The sequence below is a fragment of the Plecotus auritus genome (genome assembly GCF_963455305.1).
Source record: "Plecotus auritus genome assembly, chromosome: 10".
NCBI lineage: Eukaryota > Metazoa > Chordata > Mammalia > Chiroptera > Vespertilionidae > Plecotus > Plecotus auritus.
The window spans coordinates 49,051,779-49,076,669 of NC_137785.1; positions in this window are offsets into that span (position 1 = coordinate 49,051,779).

A 24,891-nucleotide genomic window follows, 5' to 3' on the forward strand; every position below is an offset into this window, starting at 1 on the left:
AAAAAGAAACAAAGAAGGGACATGAATGGGGAAGGAGGGAGGGGCATCTGAGCAGAGCATTTAGAGCTTGTTCAAAGTGTAAGCATCACCCTAGCTGGTTTTGATCCATGGTTAGAGCAACGGCCCTCAGACTGAAGGGTCCTAGGTTCGATTCCGGTCAAGGGCATGTACCTCGGTTTCAGGCTCGATCCCTGGGCCTGGTTGGGGTGGGTGCGGGAGGTAACCAGTTGATGTGTGTCTCACATCAATGTTTCTCTCGCTCTCTTTCCCCTCCTCCTTTCCCTTCATTCTCCCTCTTAAAAAAAAATCAATGGAAAAAATATCCTCAGGTGAGGATTAACAGCAACAACAAAATGTAAGCACTAAGGCCTGAGTTTATTAAAAGGCGAGGAAAGGGGAGTCTTTGCATACAGGAGGAAGTCAGCAAGTGGCCACAGAAATTAATGGGAAGAAAGGAAACACCCACACGCTCTGTTCTTCTGCAGGATATGGTACATGTGCCCGGGGTGTCCAACGTGGGGGTTTTGGTGGCCTGTGAGTCTTTCCCAAAGTGTTTTGAAACCGATCAAAAGAGAGTATTCCGAGTTAGAAACCCAGAATTCTCCTCCTGGACTATTAAGAGGCATTTTGTGACCTTAGACAAGTCAGTGAAGCCTAGTGAGACTTGAGTGCCAGACTGGAAGAATGGCTTATGCCGTGCTAGAATTTCTGAACGTGGACATCTGCTCTGAGACCAAACAGGAGTGGGAAAGTGGCCCTGCCTACCTCTCGGGGGCATTAAGATCATCTCCAGGTATGACAGTGCCCTGAAGTTCTGAAGCAACCTGTGCAGCCCTGGCTGGTGTGGCGCAGTGGTTGGGGCATTGGCCCTCACACCGAAGGGTTGTGGGTTCGATTCCTGGTCAAGGGCATGTACCTCGGTTACAGGTTTGATCCATGGCCCTGTTCAGGGCTCATGCAGGAGGCAACCGATCGATCGATGTGTCTCTCTCACATGGATGTTTCTCTCTCTCTCTCTCTCCCTCCCTTCCTTCCTTCCATTCTCTCTGAAAAGCAATGGAAAAAATATCCTTGGGTGAGGATTAAAAAACAAAAAAAGAAATCTCTGCAGAACTGTGTGTTGTTGTAATTGTTCCTGTGGTCCTTCTGGATGCCTGAGGAGTGATGGGTTAGATGCTGCTTCAGGGATGTGGACAGGGCTGGACAAGGCCTGACTGCAGCCCTCCCCACCCCCCGCCCCCCGCCCGCTCCTGCCCACCGCCCAGGGCAAGTGGTCCTGGGAATTCTGCTTTGATCCTTAGGGCGTCAGAACACATTCCAGTGGTCCAGGCTTGGCCATTGCCACTCTGCCTGGCTGGGCCTGAGCAAGGCTGCCTCGAAACTCTGCCTCCTCGTTTTTATCCAACTAGATATCTTAACCCAGTGGAGAGAAGGGGTCCCTCCACCTGCCCCAGGGTTTCTGCCCAGTTTCCTACCCCCAGCCCCCTCCTCGGGTTCTGTGGCTCCTCCATAGTTTCAGGGAACTGAGCTAAAACAAATAATGGATGTGTGTGTGTGTGTGTGTGTGTGTGTGTGTGTGTGTTAATAACCAGAGGGAAGAAATCTCTTACAAAGGGAGTGGTCGTCAAGCACGCCAAGCATCAAATGTGGCTGAGTGTTTTGTTCACAAAACTGTAATTTGTTGATTTGTGTGTGTGTTTCTGTGTGTGTGTGTTAAGGGGGCTGGACCATTGACACACACATAGCTCATCTAAATGCGACATTCCAGGAAAATGAGACACATTAAGCTTTCTCCTTGAATATCTGAGACGGAAAAACAGTCCCACCCGCAAACCACAAGAATGTTTTATTGCAACAGGGCTTCGGCCTCCAGCGGCCAGGCAGGGATGCTGAGCCATGGAGTCTGTTTCTGTGCAGTGGTGGGCAGGTCTACCGTCCGGGCAGGAGGGAAGGGGCCCGTGGAGGGGCTGACTGCACAGCAGCCTGCGGAACCATCCCAGGTGGACGCCGGTTAGGGTGGGAGTAGGAAACTTTATTCCTATTTCACAGATGCAGATTCTGAGAATCAGAAAGGTTGAGCAACTCGCCCGCAGCAACGCAGCTAGATAGAGGCGCCAGGATTCAATCAGACTGTGGCGGGAACTGTCGGGCCTCTGCCTGATCCCTCTTAGGGATTCTGCGAACACACTACCCAGCAATATATACTTCGTCTCTGGCTCTTGTAGCCGTGACTCCCCCAGGAGGCCTTCCCTTATGGAGCCTGGAAATCCCGCCGCCTCCTGGGCAGCCCGTAGCCAGTGGGCAGGCAGTGCTGGCTACAAAAGGCCAGCGGCCCACTGGCAGCAGGACAGGCTCAGGTGTGCTGTACGCTCCCCAGTCCCCCCGGGGGTCAGGCTGGGCCCTCGCCTTTGCTTGGCTTCCATTTCTCTGTTCCTCCTCCTCCTCTCGCTCACCTGTTTCTTCCCGAATAAACCTCTTGCACACACATTCTCCTCCCAAGGTCTGCTTCCAGGCCACCTGACCTAAGACACGGATGTGTGTTTGACCCCTGCTGGCCCCTTAACCGTGGGGATACGTGATTAGGGTATCTCCTAACTGCACCACAGGAGTCCTAACTGCGTGGTCCCCAATTCACAGCCAAATTACAACACGAGCAAGAATTCAGCTCCTTGGGGTGAATTCCTTCTGCCGTCTAGTGCGCAGTTTCATCGTCTGTGAAATGGGAGGGCTCGGAGCGCTGCTATCGGAGGACCGTTGTGAGGTGTTCGCAGGTTTGCGTGTGTAAACACGGAGCACTGAGCGCACACCAAGTGCTCAGGAATGGTGATGGCTATTGGCCTTCCAGCACTTGTTATCTCCTCGGACCTCGCTCCTTGTCGGGTTCAGAAACAGGGCCGCTGTGCTGGGGCGTTTGTCCGGCAGGAGCCCAGCCAGTGTCCAGCGCACCCTTAGCCCTTTCTGGAATATTTTGGGTAGGGAGTTTTAAAGAGGCTGCTGCTGTTGGGGAGGGCGCTTGCCTGCCGCCGTCGGGAGAACCATGTTAAGATGGGGCTGGGATGTGTCATGGTAACCGTCTATTCCCGCTCAGTCTCCCTTTCACTTGGGAGCAAGTTGGCCAAGCATTTCACAAACCCTGCGGGGGGAGGGGAGCGGCAGGGAAGAGTCCACAGAGTGTGGCGAACAGGAGGCCGAGCCGCTCTGCCGCTTCCCCAGGCGCATCGAGGGCCGATGAACTTCAAATATTTCCCCGCTTCTGAAGCACTTGATTAAAGTCCATTTGGTGGAAAGAAGATAAGCTCTTACAAGGGCTAATTTGGGGCTTGGAGAACCTGAACATGTCTAAATCTCAAACTGTGGGGTGTGGGGTGCTGGCGTTGCTGGGTTTGCGGTGGGGGAAACGTTTTCAGTTCTGGCAGTGGGTCCAGGCGCTCCTGGTCCCCGCTCCCTGGTCCCTCCCTTCCTCTTTGTGGCTGCCCGGCTGCATTCCCTCGTCTCCCCTTTCTTCACTGGCGAGGGCGTAAGATGAGTCTCCCCTTTGAAGGCACAGAGGTAGACAGCTTTGGATTCAGATCGCTGCCTCTGTTGCCTCTTCCTCCCCAGATGCCTGCCCAAATCAAAGTGGGGCTTCAGTGCTGCTGTGCCCTGGCGTCTTCTTGATGTGTTAATGGTCCCTCTTGCCTCACTGCTGGCCCTGGTTCCAGGGATGCGATGATATGGGTAGATCTCTCCCTTGCCCCTCAGATCAGGCAGGGAGCCTCCGGTTCTCCTGTCATGAACCACGTGGGGCTCACCTGGTGGTTGAGGGGGAACTTCCTGCAAAGGTCAGACAGAGTGAGGCTCTGATCCCGCTGCCCTGCGGTGAGGGTTGGGGCAGGAGGTGCGCTGCTGTTCTATGGCTGCCTAGGGACCTGAAGAAAGACACCCATTGATTGGCTCATGGCTCTGTAAGTCAGAGTTGGGCGGGTGTGGCTGGCTCTCTGCTCCCGCCCCACAAGGCTGATAGCAGGGTGAGGGCAGGGAGCGCTGGGGAGAAATCTGCTTCCAAGGGCATTCGGGGCCTTGTTAGAATTCAGCTCTCTGGGGGGCGAAAAACGGGGTCCCGTGTCCTTGCTGGCCTTCACTTGGGGCCTATCTGGGCAACTTAGGGCTTTCGGCATTCCTACTCATGTGGCACCTCCACCTCAAACCCCGAAAGCACATCAAATGCTCCCTGTGCTTCCAATCCCTCTGACTTCCTCTTCTGTCTTCAGCCAGAGCAAACTCTGCCTTTAAATGCTTAGGCCAGGCCTACCTGGGTGGTCTCTGTTTTTAAAGGTCAGATGACCTTCAATGAGGTTCTAGTTACATCTGCAAAATCCCTGACAGAAATAGCTGGATTAGTGTTTGATTGAATGATGAGGGGATGGAAATCTTGGGGGCAGGAGGGAGTCCCCCTGACTGTGATGTGGTTATGGCCAGAGGACCCAGAATAGCCCTGAATAGTCCCCCACACCCATGGAAGGTCCCCAAGTGGGGGGGAGGGAGGCTTCCAGAAAGCAGGGCAAATGGGAACAAAGCTGCCAGCTTCTTACTCTCAGCAGGGCCCGGTGGCAGCCAAAGGAAGACCTCTGGGAGCCAGGCACATTTTGAGATCACAGGTTAGAGTCTCTCTCCCACCTGGCCGGCAGGGCTCAGTGGTTGAGCATCGACCTATGAACCAGGAGGTCACAGTTTGATTTCCGGTCAGGGCATATGACTGGGTTGCGGACTCGATCCCCAGTGTAGGGCGTGCAGCAGGCAGCCGATCAATGATCCTCTCTCATCATTGATGTTTCTATCTCTCTCTCCTTTTCCCTTCCTCTCTGAAATCAATACAAATATATTAAAAAAAAAATCTCTCCCAAGCTCCGCAGCAACCACCATTCTTTCTTTCCTTCCTCCCATGGCTTCCCAAGACCAAGTAGGAGCTGTCACCAGCACATACAGAGAAAACTGTGGCTACTTCTTAATAAACTTCATATTGAAAGATCAGTATTTTATATTTACTACATTTATTTATTACAACAAGGAATTGGCGACTTGTAATCCCAAGTGGCATCCTGCAAGCAGGTCTTACTCAGGATCTTCAGAGGTCCTTTGATGTAACCGAGTGAGCAGAACAGTACCCCGCCACCAGAAACAAGACTGGCAGCCATCGGGGGCAGCTTCCACCTCGGGCACCATGGAGATCACTGTCGGAGGCCCAAGTCTGTTCCGAGTTTCTAATCTGAGTGAACTGATCAGTTAAAGGAAGAAAGGTAGGTCTGGGGTCTCTCCCTCTCTGTGGGATGCTTGAGGCAGGGGCCAGGGTCTCACCTAACCTGAGACTGGACATCCATTTCCCCAGACAGTGGTTCTGTACGTGAATGCTCACTCCCCTCTCTCAACCATGATCCCAGCTCATCCACTGGGCACTCTCTGGGGCCTGACAGAGGGAGTGGCTGTCCTGGCAAGTGTGTCCTCCTAGCACAGTGGTCGGCAAACTCATTAGTCAACAGAGCCAAATATCAACAGTACAACGATTGAAATTTCTTTTGAGAGCCAAATTTTTTAAACTTCAACTTCTTCTAACGCCACTTCTTCAAAATAGACTCGCCCAGGCCGTGGTATTTTGTGGAAGAGCCACACTCAAGGGGCCAAAGAGCCGCATGTGGCTCTCGAGCCGCAGTTTGCCGACCACTGTCCTAGCACAATGTAATGGGTGGGGGAGGAGTTAGAGCCCTGGAGCAGTGCATTTGGGGAATTGTAGTTTTCAACGAGCTCCTTTGTTTCAGAGAAGCCAGCAGTCCGGGTACAAGACCTTACTTGCTTCCCTTTCAGCACAGGTGGTGCACTCAGCACGGAGTTAGTTCTTACACACACACAGCCAGCATGGATGGTCTTCTCACTGTTCAGTTGAGGCTTTTTTCTGTGTGTTCACTGCAGCACTACTTGGAAGGCCAAAACCTTCCCCCAAATCCCCGAAATGTTTAGCAATTGAAGTGTCGTTGAATAAATTACAGTGTAGCTGTGTGATGTGATGTTGGGCGACCATTATAGTTGTGCTTTAAAGGATGTCTACTGAGACAGGATCAAGTGTGAAGTTTCATGGAAAACTCAACAAGCCTTATGATCATGCCCCACACGCATGCCTGCGTGTGCTCCGCCCACACAAGAGCCTGCTAACAATGGGTCTCTGGCGTGATGCAATTATATGGGATTTTTATTTGCTTCTGCATTTTCTTTTATATTTTATGCCCTTGTTTTCCAAGTTTCTATAATGAGCTCTTTGCAAGCAAGTTAGATACATTATTTTAATAAATCTATGGCTGTTAAATTGGTGCATAAAAATCCGAAAACACTATGGGAACAAGTAGGTACAGGCATATTTATAAGCAGAAAATCACAATATCGTTAAGAGGTAACTTCTCTGTAATCTATATATAATCTATTAATAAATCTATAAACCTAATGCATCTTAATTAAAACACTAAGGATTTTGCTCTCAACATTTGGCAAAAGAGTTTGAAAGTCACCTGGGAAAAAGTAAATATGCAAAAATAGGACAAAATAGTAATAAAAGGAGAGTGATCTTCTAGCCCAGTGGTCGGCAAACTCATTAGTCAACAGAGCCAAATATCAACAGTACAACGATTGAAATTTCTTTTGAGAGCCAAATTTTTTAAACTTCTTCTAATGCCACTTCTTCAAAATAGACTCACCCAGGCCGTGGTATTTTGTGGAAGAGCCACGCTCAAGGGGCCAAATTGCCGCATGTGGCTCGCGAGCCGCAGTTTGCCGACCACGGTTCTAGCCAATCTTAAAATGTATCATGAAGCTCCAGTAATCAAAATGTTTGGTTTCAGAATGGAGCCCCCCAAATATACCAAACCCCCAAGGGAATTTTAGTAAATGTTGAAAGAAGCACTTGAAATTAAATCTTGGGAGGGAAGGATAGATTATTTACTAAATGGGGCAACTGACCAGCCATTTACATTTAAAGAACAAATGATAAAGCTAGGTTCCTCTTTCTTTCTTTCCTTCCTTCACTCAGATAACTTCTGGGGAGATCAGAGGGCGACCTTTTAAACCCCGAGCTAGGATGGGGCCACTTCCAGGTTTGGCGCCTATTGCAGTGAGAAGGGCGCCCCCAACTAAGCTACCCATCCAGGGCATTTTCGTTTTATTTTTCCCATAGCTCTTGCCATCCTCTACAATCATTAATTTCATGGAGGCCCGTTGTCCGTCCCCGTATTGGGGTTCAAGCTCTTCGAGGAGAGCTGTCCTGCCTGTCTTGTTCCCCACAGTCGCCCCTGTGCCTGTAAACAGGGCCCAGAACAGAGAGGGTGTCAATAAACACCCATCTCCATCAATGACTTCAAACCTGAAAATGTAGCCAGAGAGAAGTATTGTTCCAAGCCGCCTAGAAACACGATCAGCTGTAAAGGGAGGGAGGCTGGATCTGAGTCGACATTAATTCGTGCATTACATAGATAACCAGCGAGGACGCACAGTGTTTCAGGCACGGACCAGGGCACCGGGGATGCAGTGGTGAACAGGCAGCAGGCCCTGCCCTCCTGGAGCTTATATGCTGGAGGGGAGAGCAGAGAGAAGCAAGCAGACAAGTGTCTGTCCGCTGTGAGGAGTGCAGCCAGAGAGACGGACACGAGGCCGAGACAGAGGACAGCAGGGAAGGCTGCCTTCAGCCAGGGTCGCAGAAGCCTCTCCGAGGAGGGGACATTTAAGCTGCGACCTGAAGAATGAGGGCACCTTCCTCTGTTAGCTAGCTGGAGACTGAGGAAAGAGCAGTCCAGAGGGAGAGAAAGCGAGGTATAAAGAACAGATGCAAGAGAGCTCAGGTGGGGTGGGCGTGAGGAGGGTCAAGTCTGAGTCTGGAGAAACAGGCAGCTTCTAGGCCAGGAAGGGCCCCCAGGTCAGCGCTCAGCTGTGGCGTGTGTTCTAAGAATGATGGGAAACACCAGCAGGCCACAGGACCTGGCTCCAGTTTAAAAAGATCACAGCTGTGGCGAGAGTAGAAATGGAAGGCTCAGTTAGAAGGTTATTTTGTACATTTTTAAAAAAATGGCCAAAAACACGGTAAAGAAATAAAATGAACAATAAATCAGGAAAGAGAAAAAGCTTGTGCTGTTTCACCCAAGGCTGCTTTTCTGAATTGATTTTACGGTTATACAGAGTGAAATGAAAAACAAAAAAAAAGTCTAAAAAAATGGACAAGGGCTATATAAACAAGCAGTTAAGGTAATCTCTCTCGCTCTCTCACTCTTTCTCACTCAAACACACACAGCGACGCTGCTCAAGAAATTGTCAGTCGGCATATAAAAAGACGTTTACCATTGGTCATAATAAGAGAGAAACAAATTAAAATAGTAAGCAGACCCCACTATTCACTGCTCAGACTGGCTGATGTGAAGAGGTCTCTCCTTTCTGGGGTGGACTAGAGCTTGGGAAAGGGGCGCTCCACACACAGCTCATGGGAGGGCAGGGGTGTGGGTTGTCGGCGTGACCTCGCTGGACAGCAGTTGAACCGCATCTGACCCAGCAGTTTCAGGTCCAAGAACGTACGCTCGGTGCTTCTCCTGCTGTGCCCGCAGCTCTGTTGTGAAGGGAAAGTCCTCCAACAGACCACCAAGGACCATCCACAGGGGTCTGGTTAAATACTATCTAGTTCAACTTATGAATAGAACACTCTTTCTTCCTTAGAAAAAGAATGCGTTAAATCTGTATGTACTGCTGTGGAACCCTGCCCAAGGTGTACTGTTACATAAAAAAATAAAATAAAAAAGCCAGGTACAGAACAATAGGAAAACATTTTCTGGAAGGGATTATAGGAAACTGTTATATTAACAGGTTGCTTGGAGGAGACTTCTTTTATACACTCGGTGGTGTTTGGGTTTTTAAATTACACTTTTTAAGTTCAACAAAAAATACGTTTAACAAACCCCCAGGAAACATTAGCTATCATTCCAGGCAGAATAAACAATAATAACCCATAATAATGAATAATAAGGATGATTAACAACCCCCTGCTTTTGCAGGACCATGTACCATTTACTGATGGATGCCTTTAGACTTGACCTCATTTCATTCCGTAGCCACAGCAATCAGCTCGTGACTGGTCCGACATCGAGGCCTTGTTGGGGGCTCAGAGTCTATGCAGGGACTCTGCGTCCCTCCTCTGGGTTTTTCTCTGTTCCGATGAGAGAGATGGAGGGTATCTGTGGAAGAGGCAGCCATTCTGTTTCCCAGCACACATGGATATGGGCAAAAGTTTTAGATTCCTAATCTTTCTCAGCTGCCCCTCTCGTCCGCAGGGTGACCTTGGGCGAGTCGCTTCCTCTCTATGCATGCTCTCCGATGCCTCTGCAAGCTGTAAATATCTTTGATTTATGCCAAACGTCTTGCTGAGGTAATTGAATTTTCAGGGTGGTATGTTGTAACTCATGCCTAAAAGTTGGAAACACAAGTTCATGGACAACGTTGGAAGAATGGGGGTCTTGAGCAGCTCTGTAAATCACCTGCCGGCAAGTGCGCTGGCCGTACCCTGGAAATGGCTATTTGGGGTGAGGTGTGCAGCCACTCGCCAGGCTTTGCTCCGTCTCCAGCTCAGGCTGTGTCCGGTCACCCAGGGCGTCCTTCCCCCCAAGGCCATGTGGCCTCCTCGGGCCACCAGCACCAGCCCTGGCACTGCCCTACTCCCATTCCACCGTGTAGACAGGTACTAATCCATCTCAGGGCAGCGTTCCTCGCTGTGTATCCTTGGAGCCCAGTCTGAATCTGGAATATTGTGAAGACTTGACAAGTGTCTGTGAAACCCACAAATGAATATATCACCTCGGCTAATTGGCTTGCCTTGCCCTGCCATTTAAGACTTTTCACCTCTGAATTGTAGACTTTGGAGTTGAAGACTAACAGAATCTTAGAAGCGTAGGACTATGTAATTCAAGGAAATGCTTAAACCTTAGAAATCGAGTGGAACTGGCAGGCATGGCTCAGGTTGAACGTCGACCTATGAACCAGGAGGTCACAGTTTGATTCTGGTCAGGGGACATGCCCTAGTTACAGGCTTGATCCCCAGTGTGGGGTGTGCAGGAGGCAGCCGATCAATGATTCTCTCTCATCATTGATATTTTTATCCCTTTCTCCCTCTCCCTTCCTCTCTGAAATCAATAAAAATATATTTAAAAAAGAGAAATGGAGTGGAGGCAGCGTGTGGGTTATATATGAGCTACAGAGACAGGTAGCCTGGGTGTGCGTCCTCTTGGGGTCCCACTTGCCCTGGTCAGTGCAGCCCGGTGCTCTCAGGGCCCCAGGCAGAGCCCCCATGACTGTTCAGTGCCTTCCCTCCCCAGCCGGCATCCACATCTCTATCCCAAGGGATATTTCCCCCAGGACTTTGGGATGGTGCTGTGTTGTTTTAGGGCAGCATGGAAATGTCATGGAATTAACACCTCCTTTCCCCAACCCAGTAGTCCTCAACCAGCAAGTCTTGGCATTAATATTATGTTGGGCCACATGAAATTGCCATTTTTATAGGTCAAAAGTGGTTTAACAGTGGCGATTTCATATGGTTCCATCTGATTTAAACACGGAAGCTCCCTTGTCCTTCCGTTGGGATTACGTAGCTAAGAGAGGTTTGCTCATCTTCCCCTGAGATTCTCCACTGGATCGATCCAGTCTGCACGGTGTAGCTGGCTTAACAGCACGCCCTTTATCACCGCGGTCCCTTTCCTGTGACACTTCCCACTTTCCTACTGATACTTCCTGGGATCACCTCCCAAGTCGCGTCTGTGCACTTCAGGTGTCGTCTCTAACCACTGAGAAACACCTGCCAGGGCAAGTCTGTGCTCCTTTTAGAGGCATGGTAGTTGAGCCCAGAGAGGAGAGGGGGCTCCGCATGGGTTAGCGTGGGTTCCTCATTCATGGCCAAGCCCAGGGCAGGTGGTGCCACAGGCACTGGCTGGCTCCTTCCTCACTTTCCTTTAGCAGTTTCATGACAGGATGTGACGGAGTAACAAGCTGGGACTCCCCTTTGCAGCACACACAGAAAGGTGCCCGCGTGTTCGTGTATGTGTGTGTGTGTGTGTGTGTGAGTGTGTGTGTGTGTGTGTGTGTGTGTGTGTGTTCGTGTGTTTGTGTGTGCGTGCAAATCTGGACCGTCCAATGGGCACTGGCACATGGGAAGGCGGGGCTGACCAGAGCAATGGCCGAGAGACAGCTGGGCACGGAGTCAGGAGTATGGGCCCTGATGCCCCATTTGCTGCCAAGACTCTACCCAGGCTGGGGTGCTTTGTCCAAATGGCAGGATTCGGAAGTGGAAGCCTTGTCAAAATATCAGCTCCAAACAGACGGAGGGAGGAGACAGAGAGCGTTTTGGACGGGCCTGTGACTCAGCAGAATGCTGGACTCCAGCCTGCGTTGGCCGGACAGCTCCGTGCTGACCACCCGGATTCTGGATCTAGATGTGAGAGTCTCCCGAGGGTACAAGCTGGTGTCCTCTCTCCCCTCCCACCCAGTGCCAGGTGTACCAGGTGGGCATGGGGACATGTGACAGATGCCGACCTCCTGAGAAACTCTTTGTACAGGAGCCTGCCTTGCTCTCGAGTTGGACCAACGCTGGGAGACCTGGATTCTGGCCCTGGCTGTGGCACTGCATTGGCGGCCAATCCCTAACTCAGAAAGCCCGTCTCCCCTTTGTTGGGGGGGATTTCTACGGTGTCCCTGAGAGCATCCTGAAGCCACTCTTCAGGAAAGATGGCTTGGGCTGATAGGAACCAAATTCGCTCTGTCAGCCCCTCTTCCTCCTCCTCTTCCTCCTCGCTGGGCAAGGGCCAGAGCCAGCATCCAAATTTTAGGGCCTATAATGAGCTTGGATCTGATCTGGGCCAGTGCTGTTGGCTTACGAGACAGCATTTTTCAAAGTTTGATCTGGAGAGCAACATTTTTTGTGAGCTTTTATTAAATATGCATCATTAAAAGGGTTCCATGGTGAGCAGGTTAGCATGCCAGTTACAAAAGAAATGTTACCCCCCTTTTGGGTCAATTAAATTAAAACCAGTGGCAATTTAGTAAGCATTTATCATATCAAAGCCCACTGCTAGGCATGTGGATCTAGAAGGAGTGAGACATGAACCTGGCTGCAAGGGGCTCAGTGTCCATGGGGGAGACAGACTGGAAAGCCCATCCTATCTAATAAAAGAGTAATATGCAAATTTACCATACCCCTGCTACACCCACAAGCCACGCCCACCAGCCAATCAGGAGCAAGTATGCAAATTAAACCAACCAAGATGGCTGCAGCCATGGAGAGAGCAGGAGGCTTGGGTTTTCCCGGCAATGGAGGAAGCCAAGCTTTCTGCCTGCCCTGGCCTGCCTAGGCCTCCGCTTAAGGCTACAAAGTTTCAATTATAGAAGATAAATAAATCCCAACAAAAATGGCGGCAGCCACAGAGCGAGCAGAAGGCTTGGCTCCAATCCAGGCTACAAAGTTTCAATTGTAGAAGATAAATAAACTCCAGATACCAGGGCCTCTGCTTGGGTTGCTGGGCGGTGTGGCCGGCCTGCAAACCACCACAGGCCCCTCACCCAGGCCACCCAATGCCCCAAGGGAACCCCCACCCTGATCTGGGACACTCTTCAGGGCAAACCAGCCAGCCCCCACCTGTGCACCAGGCCTCTATCCTATCTAATAAAAGAATAATATGCAAATTGACCATCACTCCAACACACAAGATGGCTGCCCCCATGTGGTCAAAGATAACTGCCCCCATGTGGACACAAGATGGCCACCACAAGATGCCCAGCAGGGGAGGGCAGTTGGGAGGGACCAGGTCTGCAAGGGAGGACAGTTGTGGGTGATCAGGCCAGCAGGGGAGGGCAGTTTGGAGGGACCAGGCCTCCAAGGGAGGGCAGTTGGGGACGATCAAGCCTGCAGGGGAGGGCAGTTAGGGGTGACCAGGCCTGCAGGGGAGGGCAGTTAGGGGCAAACAGGCTGGCAGGGGAATGGTTAGGGGGTGATCAGGCTGGCAAGCAGAAGTGGTTAGGGGCAATCAGGAAGGCAGGCAGGCGAGCAGTTGGGAGCGAGCAGTCCTAGATTGTGAGAGGGATGACCCTCGAGGGGTCCCAGATTGGAGAGGGTGCAGGCTGGGCTGAGGGACACCCCCACCTCCGTGCACGAATTTTGTGCACCAGGCCTCTAGTTATTATCATTCATGTGCTAAGGATAAGAGCACAGGTATACACAGGGCCTGGGGCTGGCAGGGAGGGGATGATTAAATCTGGATGGGAGTGGGGGTCAAAGGTCTCACACAGGTCAGTTTTTTTTTTTTTTTAAGTTTGTATAAATTTGCCTGGTGGGACACTTTCCTGGCAAGCACAATGCCATATGTAAGGCACAAAGTCCTGAGGGAGCATGGGGTGTTTGGGGAACTACATGACATTTGACAAGTTGATATATATAGATAGTTCCTGAGAGTGGGGCCATATCACCTGAGACGGCTCCCCCGCCATGTGCTCTCCGTACATTATCATGAGAAATAGAAACTGCGTGTGTGGCTCTGTTGACCCTTTGGAAACACTGTAATCAAACACAGACAGCCGCTCAGATTGTCTGAGTCACCGAGGAGAAGACGCTACGGGGATGTGGCAGCTGGGAGACAGCCAGGTTGATAGAGGTGACAGTCCCCCGAGATGCTGACAGTGATGGGAACTCTCCACTTCGGCGCGGCGATGCTGCTGGATTCACAAAGCGCACCCTCTGGGCACACTTGAATGTCCATACGCATCTGAGGATCTTGTTGAGGCTCGAGGTTCTGCATTTCTAACAAGCTCCCAGGTACTGCCTGTACTGCTGGCCTTCAGACCTCACTTTAAGAATTTCTAGCCCAGCCGGCCAGTGTAGCTCAGTGGTTGCGTCGACCTATGACCCAGGAGGTCATGGTTCGATTCCCGGTCAGGGCACATGCCCAGGTTGCAAGCTTGATCCCCAGTAGGGGGGCATGTAGGAGGCAGCCTATCAATGATTCTCTCTCATCATTGATGTTTCTACCTCTTCCTCTCCCTTTCTCTCTGAAATCAATAATATATATATATATATATATATGAATTTATAGAGTAGGGGTCAGCCAGTTGTGGCCTGCTACTTATTTTTGTGAGGAAAGCTTATTGGAGCACAACCATGCCCACTAGTTTATATATTGTCTATGGTACTTTCACACCACAAGGGCAGAATTGAGTAACTGTGACAGAGACTGTATGTCCCCAAAAGCCTAAAAAAGTTTACTGTCTAGCCCTGCATGGAAGAAGTTTGCTGTCTTCTAGGGTCGTGGTTCTTGGCTGTATAGTAGAAACACCTGGGGGAGCTTTTAAACATCTCGGTGCTCAGGGTTCAGCAAGGCCAATTAAATCACAGTTTGTGGAGGTGGGATTTAGGCAGCGGCACTGTTTGAGGTCCCCAGGTGATTCTAATGCTGGGCCAAGATTAAGAAGCATCCCTGGTTCTGATTGACATTATACCTGCAATTCAGGAACATGCCACTAGGAGGCAATGCCATAGTTAAGATACGCACAAGAGGCTGAAGAACACAATTAGGCATGGCTATCTGGATAACTCAGATGGGCTCTAGTCACTAAGATCTCCCAGCATAATTAGGACTCACTTTAAAATTGAGAAATCACTCCTAGGTGATCAGGTACTATTAGCCACTTGGCCTTATTCAGCTAATGCAAGCTCCTGGGCCTGTGGGCCTTAGAAGTTGGCACAGAATTAACGGCTTTACATATGCCTCTCTAACAAAAATTGCTTTTTTTTTTGGCCTGGACCTTATCTTTTCCAGTCTTGGCTGTTCTCATCTGAATTTTGCCCCAGGCTCTTTGTCAGAATTTCCATTCCATATGTGGTAAACGCTGCAGCTTAAATTAAACCGGTCACAAGTGTGAGTAGCATCTGTGTGGCTCTCCACAGCTTATAAAGAACTTTCACATCTACTTTAGCATTTGCATCCTCACAAAACCCCATATATGGAGCGCATCTCCATTTTACAGTTAAGGAAACCAAGGTGCACAGAGTGGAAGGGACGTTTTCCAGAACTAGCGACAGGTGGAGAAGGGACTCTTACCCAAGTCTTCTGCCCATGACACTAGTTAATGGCAACGCTTAACTTCCTCCCAATTGTAGGAAAAGCTCATTTTAGCCAACATGACAGAGTGGTCTCTCCCTGCTCCTCTTTCTTCTCTGTGCTTCAGCTCGCTCTCTCCCGCCTCACTTTCTGTGCCTCTTTTCCAATCCCTTTCAAACGAAGCAACGATTTTACAGCTTCTTTATAAATACTCCGCAGGTTTCAATCCAGTCTTTTTGTAGATTCAGACAAAATCCCTAAAGGGGCTTGGTTCCCTCTCCTTTTTCCTTTCTGTTCGATACGTTTGAACCGTTTTAAACCTAACACATCAGAACGGATTTGAAACGCAGGTAGCCAGTAATTGACTCACAGATGTGAGTCTGAGCATTGCCACTCAGGCTGTCACTTGAGACCACGGCAGGGCACTGGGAAGACAAATCGCCTCCAACTCCGATTCAATTCTATTTCCTCTGCCCCAGTGAAACTTCTTCACCCGCCAGCCTCACGCTCGTTGGGAACAAAGAGCCAGTCTCCCTGAATCTGACCTGGGTGGGCTGTGGCGGTTGGGAGGTGCTGAGAGATGGAGGCTGAGCCTCTTTGGATGGGCCCTTTGCTCTGGCACAGGGTCGTTGATTGGATCCCAGCAACCCAATTGGTTTTCTGTCTTAAGGACCTTATCTCTCACTTTGGGGAATGAGATGTCCAAACCACCACGGCGAAGGGAGAGAAGTTCAAATGCTTGTCGTTGAATTTGTGCTTCATCCCCTACCTCATTCTATCGGGGAACCAATTTGTGATGTTCTCCTCTGAACAGGGAATATGCTTAACAAAGCAGTCTGTGATGAAGCGTCCAGTGGGAGACATCAATTTTAGAATGGACGATAAATGTAAGTGAAGAATATTTGATGTTTATCAGCCTTTGGAGACTTATTGCACCCACGTGGGCTGATCAACTAGGCGGGTGTAGGTTCTGGCAAGGGATTCCGGATGTCCCAGGACAGAGCTAATTTTATATTATTTTAGTGTTTAATAAGGTTGGTTCACTAAGTGTACAATGAAACGTGATTTTATTTTTATATTTCTAGTCTTTAGAGATTAATATACCTCAAATCGTGAAGAAACAGTATCTTTGTTGGAGGTGGGTTGGGGAAATACGGGTAATTACAGAGCTTAATGGGATGTGTCGAAGCTGAGATCGGTCAATGGCAGGCCTTGAATCAGAGGCCTTGGTCACAAATCATAGACACCAAACTTGGCTTAAGGAAGAAATAGAATTTATTGGAAGGCTATGGGGGCAGCTCATGGAATTAAAGTGCAAGGTGAGAAATCAGGCTACAAAAAGCCAGGGCAAGTTCATGGAGCCCAGCAATGGGAAGGAGGTCTTCAGATGCCACAGAACTGTCCCTCTATCTCTCTTCTCTGCCCTCAGCCTTATTCTCTCCTTGTAAATTTCCTCACTTGCAGCTTCCAGACTCACATCTCAAAACTTCACCAGTAAGAGGAAGGGGTCCAGCCGGTGTGGCTCAGTGGTTGAGCATCGACCCACCATGCACCAGGAGGTCACTGGTTTAATTCCTGGTTGACTAGGTTGCAGGCTCAATCCTCAGTGGGGGTGTGCAGGAGGCAGCCGATTCAATGTTGATTCCCATGGATGTTTCTATCTCCCTCTCCCACTCCCTTCCTCTCTCTCTAAAGAAATCAATAAAAACATATTTAAAAAAAAAAAAAGAAGGAAAAGGGGATCTTCTCTCCAGTGTTAGTTCACCTTCTCTGGGGAAAGGACTCTGATTGGTCAGACTTGGGTCACAGGTCCAAGTCCTGGACCAATCACTATGGCTAGAGAGGTATAGTTGGGAAGACAACAGCTTCAGTTAGAAAGACAGGGCAGAGCTATAGGGAGCAAAGTGGCTCTCAAAAGAAGTGTGGGTAACACGGGCTCAGTTGCTACTCCAATTTCTGTACGTTTATGACAGGAAGAAAAGACAGAAAACTATAGGGACCATTTATTGAAGACTGATTTATATATGTGACAGGCCTTTAAAAAGATTGTTCAAGTCACTGAAATATGAATGGCATTGATCTGCTCATCTTATTTACAAGGAACAAAGGTCTGGAGAGGTTAAGTCTCTTGCCCAGGGTCACGCCGCTGATAGGAGGAGGAGCCAGTCAGATGCTTGCTGGTCTGGCCTCAAAGTCAGTGCCGTTAACCATGAGGCTATGTTGCCCCCATCACACTCCACATCGAAATCTCTCCAAAATACCAGTTTGTTCCCGGCATTCCCTTAGTTAAACAGTCATCCCTGCCTTTGCTTACAGGGGAAAGTTCAAATTCCCTTGTCCTGCCGACAGAGCCCTCCCAGTCTTTTATATCCCCCAAGAAGACCAACACTGAATTAACACACAGAGGTTGAATCCTTGATGCTGGGTCCTCCTGTCACCACCCAGTACTGCTCTACTGGCAAGAGTCATCCCAGGTCACCGTCTTCCCAGCTCCTACATACCACAGTGCAACAAACCGGGGGTGAAACAAACCCAGAACCCCTCAAAGCTCCGACCCCCTGGTTACTGTCAAAGGGAAAAGCTGTAAATGGTGCATAGCATTTAAATTGCAAAAGTATTTTTAAAAATCTTTTTTTCATTATGATTTTTTTTAAAAAAATCAATAGATCTTGAGCAAAACTCCTTTCTGTTCGCTTCCCTCCCTGCCTTGCTGTGTGTGCCCTTCCTTGCCCATTGGCTCCCCGCTCCATCACTGGGTGTTGAAGGTTTGTTAGTATTTGATGAGAACCTCTGCTGCGCTCGGTGACCCCTCATTGCAGGGAGCAGGGGTGTCTGCCTATCACAGCCTGTTTTTGTTCAAATGGCCCAAGTGTATTCCAGAGTTGTCATAGCCAAGTCCTAGAAGATGACATGTCTCCCGAGTGGCTTCTTGTGGATGCATTGCCCTCCATCAGTCTCATAGATCTGGGACTCACTTGCTCCCCAAAGCGAGATGGTTGGCCCGGCTGCTCGGAGGGTCTGGGCCCCATGTGGGCACGATGGGCAGTTGTTGTCGCCTTGGTCATCACTGAACAGGGTGAGACCTACTCATGAGCCAGATCAAGAGACAGGCTAGGCAGGGGCCGCCTGAGAGGCCTGGAGAAGAGAGGACGCCTGTGGGGCAGACAGAGAAGGGGGAGGTGAGTCTGAGGCACGCATAAGAGCCACACGTCGGAGGAGGTCGCTGTCGAGAGCCACCCAAGGTGGCCCAGCCCGTGGTCTCAGAGAGAGCACTGCACTGTACGTCAGCAGACCTGAGTCTCCTCACTCTGTCATTGACTCACTGGGAGGCCACAGGCCAGTCACATCTCCTCAGTGACCCAAAGTTTCCTTATCTATCAAATATGGGAGTTGATCGACATCAGTATTGCCCAGATTTTAAATACTGTGGTTTGACCGTCACTCAAAGTGCTAAAGACAGACACATGGACAGTAATGGCAGCCCTGCGTGATGTCTACTTTAATGCTCAATGACCATCTAAAGCCAAGTTCATTTCTGGTCTGTAGGAGCCCTGGGAGTTCTACAGTTTATAAATGATTTCCCTACTGCTGACCTCTGTAAAGGAAGTGCCTGTTAGAGACCCGCACAGACAAGATGCCCAAGAAATAATTCTGGACTGACTGACTGACTGAATGAATGAAGAAGGCAGCAGTGCTAACATTAGAACAGTCCCTTCTGAATAAGGAATATGTATTTGCAAGGGCAGACTCTGGACTAGCACAGGTCTGGGTTCAGATCTGAGTTCCACCACTAGCTGATGGGTCAAAGCTTACAAAATGCAAACGGCATTCACTTCTTTCCCATGTTTATCGCGATCTGCAAGGTTTGCTCCCCATCCGTGGGGTGAACTGAAACCCGCCTTGTTCATTTCTCGACAGCAAGAAATGGGTCTTCCACTTCTTTTTTTACCCCGTTGGAAAGCTGTGTCTTTTGATGTGCTTGTAATTGTTCTTAAGGTTCTGAGGGGAAAGGTGGGCTGATTCTTTTAAGAACAAGGCAGGCCCATCAAGGAGGAACGTTGTTGGAAAAGCAAACGGGACAATCGGATGCGTGGTTAAGGGTCGTTTGTCTTCAGTGTGTGAGTCTGGGAGGAGAGGAGTCAGAGAGCTTCGTGGGAGGCAGGGAGAGGCTTTCCCACTTTCCCGTGGTTCCCAGGGACAGGTGCTGAGAGGTGTCTGTAGGGAATCAGCTTCCATCAGGGACTCGGATGGAGAATTCTTCCACTGCAGCTGCTGGGAAGCTGCCCTGAGCTCTGTTCCTCTCCACCTGCCCGGCCCTCCTCCAGGCTTTGCCCTGCCTGCTCCGGTGGCTCCGTGAGCCTTCCTGCCTCTCGCATTGCGCTCACACCACATGCTGATGCCAGGGCTGACCTCTCATCTCCCCATTTCTCCTCTCCCAAAGTTCATGTTCTTTTTTAAAAAATATATTTTTTAGTATTACAGAGATCTCCCACTTCCCTTCTCCTCCTCCCCCCTCTCCCCGAGGCCTTCACTACCCTATTGCCCATGTCCATGGGCTATGCATATAGGTATATAAGTTTTTTGGTTTATCTCTCCTTGTCTCCCCAACCCCATATCGAGGTGTGTTAGTCTGTTCCATGCCTCTGTGCTTTGGGTCTTATTTTGTTGGTCAATTCATTTTGTTTGTTAGATTCCACAGATAAGTGAGATCATGTGATTTGTCTTTCTCAGTTTGGCATAATATTTCACTTAGCATAATGTTTTCCAGGTCCATCCATGCTGTCCCATAAGGTAAGAGAGCCCTCTTTCTTATAGCTGCATAGTATTCCATAGACAAAGTTCAAGTTCTAAACCTGGGCACAGGCCTTCATGACCCGTGCTAGCCCATTGTCCCAGCTTCCCCCCTGTGGCACTCCTGGGTTGTCTAGCCGCCCTGCCATTGCTCACGCTGTTCTCTGCGCCTGGAGTGCTCTTCCTCACTTCACCTCCCTGGCTGCGTCCGCCTTACGCAACAAGGCAGAACTCGGAGTTTCTAGGACTTGCCGAGGCATAAATGACAGCTCGCTTTGTGCTTGCCCAGGCTCTTGATGCACCTCTATCACTCCCTGTCACGTGCATCACGCTCTTTAATTGCCCAGCTCCTCTCTTGGGCTGTGGCTCCCTGCAGGCGTCACCCTGTCAGACTCGTTCTAATTGTCCAGTGGGGCCACAGGGCCGGCGCCATGACAGACACCCAGTGCAGGTTTGTGGGAAATAATTGGATAGCTGTGGACTTTATTTTTGCATGCTCACATGTCCGTTCTCTTCACCAGGCCTCAGATGCTAGAGGGTAGGTGTGATTTATTCCAGATTCTTTTTATAATCATTATTGCGTTCTGACATTCCCACAGCCCCCTCGCCGGCCCGGGCATGTGACTGTGTGTGATCGGTGTCTGTTGGAGAAGAGAATGGATGACATTCCTTCTTCTAGCTCTCGGGCTCACCGCAGCGTCTCCCATCGCACGTGGGTAGGCTGTCAGAGAATATTTTTATCATCCTGTCATGCTTAGGAAGCCGGGTCCCTGATCCAGGTCATTTCTAAGGCAAAGTGATATAGCTCCCAGATCTCTGTGCTCAGAGGAAATCCCCGGCAGAGCCTCCTGCTCCGAGCGATGTGACATGTGCTTTTGCAGCACATCTCGCACACCTGTGGGGTGGCGAAAGGTAATTTAACACCTGTCCAGGCTGCCCTTGAGGCTCTCCAAGTGGGTTAATGGGATGTCGGAAGCAGCCTTAAGAGGAGCATCTGAGCCCACTGGTGTTACAGAGTGTAAGCACCCCCAGCAACTGGCCCTGCCCTCTGCTTGGTTCCTACTCACAGGGCAGCCCAGGCTGGACTGCGCTCCCCAACCAGACTTCTCTGGTAATAACACCCCTTCTCTATGGTTCCCCACGGGCTCCAGTGCGTAGGGCAGTGCTGCAGGGCATGTGGTGGGCAGCTGCTTGCTGGGTCTGTCCCGCTGCAAGCACTGGAATCCAAGATGCAGTTGTCACCCCTGTCTCCCAGATCTAGGCACCTATGATGCAAGAGGAGCCAGGATTTTGTAAAGCTTGCAAAAGGATTCGCTGAGAAAGACAACCCAACTGTGAAATGCAATGTGTCGGATTGACCAAACAGTACGTTCGTGATTGCTATACTTTTAAGTGACATAGTGCACAGCATGGGTGTCATGTTAACTTTCTATCTCCTCCTTTTTGGGGACTGGCGCAACCCCCTGAGTCAGACCAGACAGAACCTTCAGCGTTTCCCGTTTTGGGGACAGAGGCCAGATAACACTGTACAGTGAAGCTGCACCTTACGCTCGGTTAACTGGTGCAAATTCAGTGGGGGTGGGGAGAGGGTGGAGAGCGAGAGAAGCAGTTACGTGGAGATCATCTCTGCCATTTCCAGGCTTGAGCAAGAGGCGGTGATGGTGCTAGTCTCCATGGTCTTGGTACCTGTGAGCCTCATAGGCGAGCTCCTGATTGTGCTCCCATTGTCTGCAGGGGTGTGCTTCTTCCATCCAACCCTCTTTATTACCTCCTGCCCATCACCAAATCCATGATGCATAGCAGCATCATTTACTGAGCAGGAATGTATGTACCAAGTGAGGCAACTGTAGTTTATGGACAATTTAAAGGATTCTCATGGGAAATTTTTTTAAAAAAAATTTTATTGATTTTTTACAGAGAGGTAGGGAGAGGGATAGAGAGTTAGAAACATCAATGAGAGAGAAACATCGATCAGCTACCTCCTGCACACCCCCTGCTGGGGATGGGCCCGCAACCAAGGTACATGCCCTTGACCGGAATCGAACCCGGGACCCTCCAGTCCGCAGGCCGACGCTCTATCCACTGAGCCAAACCGGTAAGGGCCTCATGGGACAATTTTAATAGATTTTTTTTTTGCCTTATGTTAGACCCCAATTTCTAACCAAAATGATCACACAAATGATGAGAACAACATAAACAGTGACAGCCATCGGTCACTGCTCCTTACTCAGGCCAGCCACTGTGGTAGGTGCCAAGGATTAGCCTGACTTTGCCTTCACAGCAGCTGTGTGCATCAGATTATGCTATCTTGGTGCAACCTTGTAAATTGAGGTGGACATTTTATAAGAGTATGTTTTGGTGATGCTTTTCTCATGTACACATGTGGTCACCACCCCTGGGGAGGTTCTCCCATGCCCCTTCCTGGCCAACACGGTCCCTTGCTGACGTGGCCAATATGATCTTATGTTCTAGGATGATCTTATGATCTTATGTTCTAGGATGTCATATGAATGGAATTATACCATACATACCTTTTCATATCTGGCTTCTTTTCCACAACATAATGTTGTTGTTGTTTTTTTTTTGGATATCCTCAGTTCATTTTCTGTGTCTGTGAAATATCCCATTGTATGAACATACCACAGTGGATGTACCTATAATTTCCATGCATCAGATATTCTTTCCACTTTATAGATGAAAAAATGAAGGGCAAGATCATTGATATAAAGTCACGTGGCTGGCACGTGGCACAGCGTGGCTCTGAACCAGGTCTAAAGGCTCTCAGCCACTCCCTCTGTGTGGGGGCCCTGGCAGCCCCGTTTTCCAGCCCCCGGTGAGAAGCCCACACAGGTGAACGTGCACAGACTGAATCCAAGCCCGTTGACTGCAGGGTGCCATGCATGTGCCCGTACCACATGCCCCGTTCAGCCGGTTTTGTGCAGATGGACCAGGCGTTGGAAATCCAGACACTTCCCAGCACAAGAGGCTAAGCTAGCACTAAAGCCGCAGTCTCTATTCCTACATCCAGTCTTGGTTCCCGACGTTCACAGAAGAGGTATTACTTTGATGTGTGAATCGTGCCTTTGATCACAAGCTTGCCAGCTCCCTGGTGTCTCTTAGAACAAGACAGTCGTTCTGTTGTGCTGGCGAGTGTTGTAACATTTTGGACAGAAGGGATGACATTTACATGAAGCAGCCATCCTTGGAATGCACGCGATAAGACAGTTTCAACAGCGCCTCGAAGAAGAGTCCCCGACGTTGACTTTAAATCAAACAGAAGTAATAGCGTGTCACCTAGCTTCCCCTTCTCTACCTGGTGTTAATTAAAATCCTGATAACGGAGCGCAGTCCACATCCATAGGAGGAAGACCAAAGCACAGTTTTAAAATGTTCAGATGAAGTGCAGTTAATCAGAATGAAAACAAAACACCCCCACAAGTCTTCCTTCTCATTTGGCTTCTTCTAGATAAGATGATTAATAAGCGGAGGTAATTTTGAAGAACCCCCTTCCCACCCCGGTGTACTTTCGGAACTGAACTGTTTGAAATAATTGAACAATTACTTTGTGTAATGTTATCAAAGTTTATTAACTTGTTCCCACCAGCTTTGTCCAATTACCCAACTCGGCTGATTTGCATATTGCAAAGCAGAGGGTGAAAGCAGTTTCCAGAGTAAAACCTACGTATCTTTGAGCAGAGAGAAGATGTAAAGTTTATTTAAAAAAAATGATTTCAGAGGAAGGGAGAGGGAGTGAGGGGTAGAAACAGCAATGACTAGAGAGAACCATTGATTGGCTGCCTCTTGCATGCCCCCTGCTGGGGATCCTGCAACCTGGGCATGTGCCCTGACTGGGAATCCAACTGTGACCTCCTGGTTCTTAGGTCGATGCTCAACCACTGAGCCACACTGGACGGGCAGACTATTGATGTCCAAAGCATAACCCGCTAGGAGGCGAGGACTTTGAGAGCAGAGATCAGATGTAGTTACTGAACTAACATTGTGTGACTTTTTTATTTTTGCAGAATTTTTTTTTTATTGTTTGAAGTATTACAAATAGTAGTACACATGTCTCCTTTTTTTTCCCCCATTGACCTACCCCCGGTTTCCCCTACCCCCCAGTACATGCCTTTACCTGCCCCTGACACCCCCAGTGTCTTGTATCCATTGGTTATGCTTATATGCATGCGTACAAGTCCTTCGGTTGATCTCTTAGAGCCCACCCCCCGCCCCAACCTCCCCTGCCTTCCCTCTGTAGTTTGACAGTCTGTTCAATGCTTCTTTGCCTCTGTATCTATTTTTTCCCCATTTCTTTCCTTTAAAAAATCTTGCCTCTGCAGACTAGAAATAAACATATAATAACAAAAAATGTTTGAGTCCCAATTTCAATGTCCAACAGTTCCTTATGTATACATTGTGTGACTTTCTTTTACTTGAAATTAGATTCCCAAATGGAGTTCAAATTCCTCGTCTCCATAATTACTTTAAATCACTATGTATCATATTCTTGGGCTGATGTATCTCAGCTACCTGGATCAATTCTACTAGAAAATGACACGGTGAACATGGGCAAGCATTTTTGTTCCTTTTGCCTCATAACTTAGGATAATTTCCTGGGATAGTGATTATCCGGGGAGGAGAGGATGTTATGCTCACTGTTCTGATTCTCGAGGCACGTTTTCATGTTGTTCTCTTATAACATTGTGCGGATTTGACCATGACTTCACTAGCATTGGGTTTGTAGAATATTTTTTTTAATTAAAATAAAATGCCTACCTTTGTGTGTGTGAGTGTGTGTGTGAGTGTGTGTGTGTGTGTGTGTGTGTGTGTGTGTGTGTGTGTTTAACAAACAACAGAGCTCAGGTATCACTTAGCTGAATACCTTTCCCATACTCATATATTGCACTTACCGCATCAAATGGTAAACAATTAATTTTTTAGTCTCTCTCCCAGCCCCCGCCCCACACCAGCC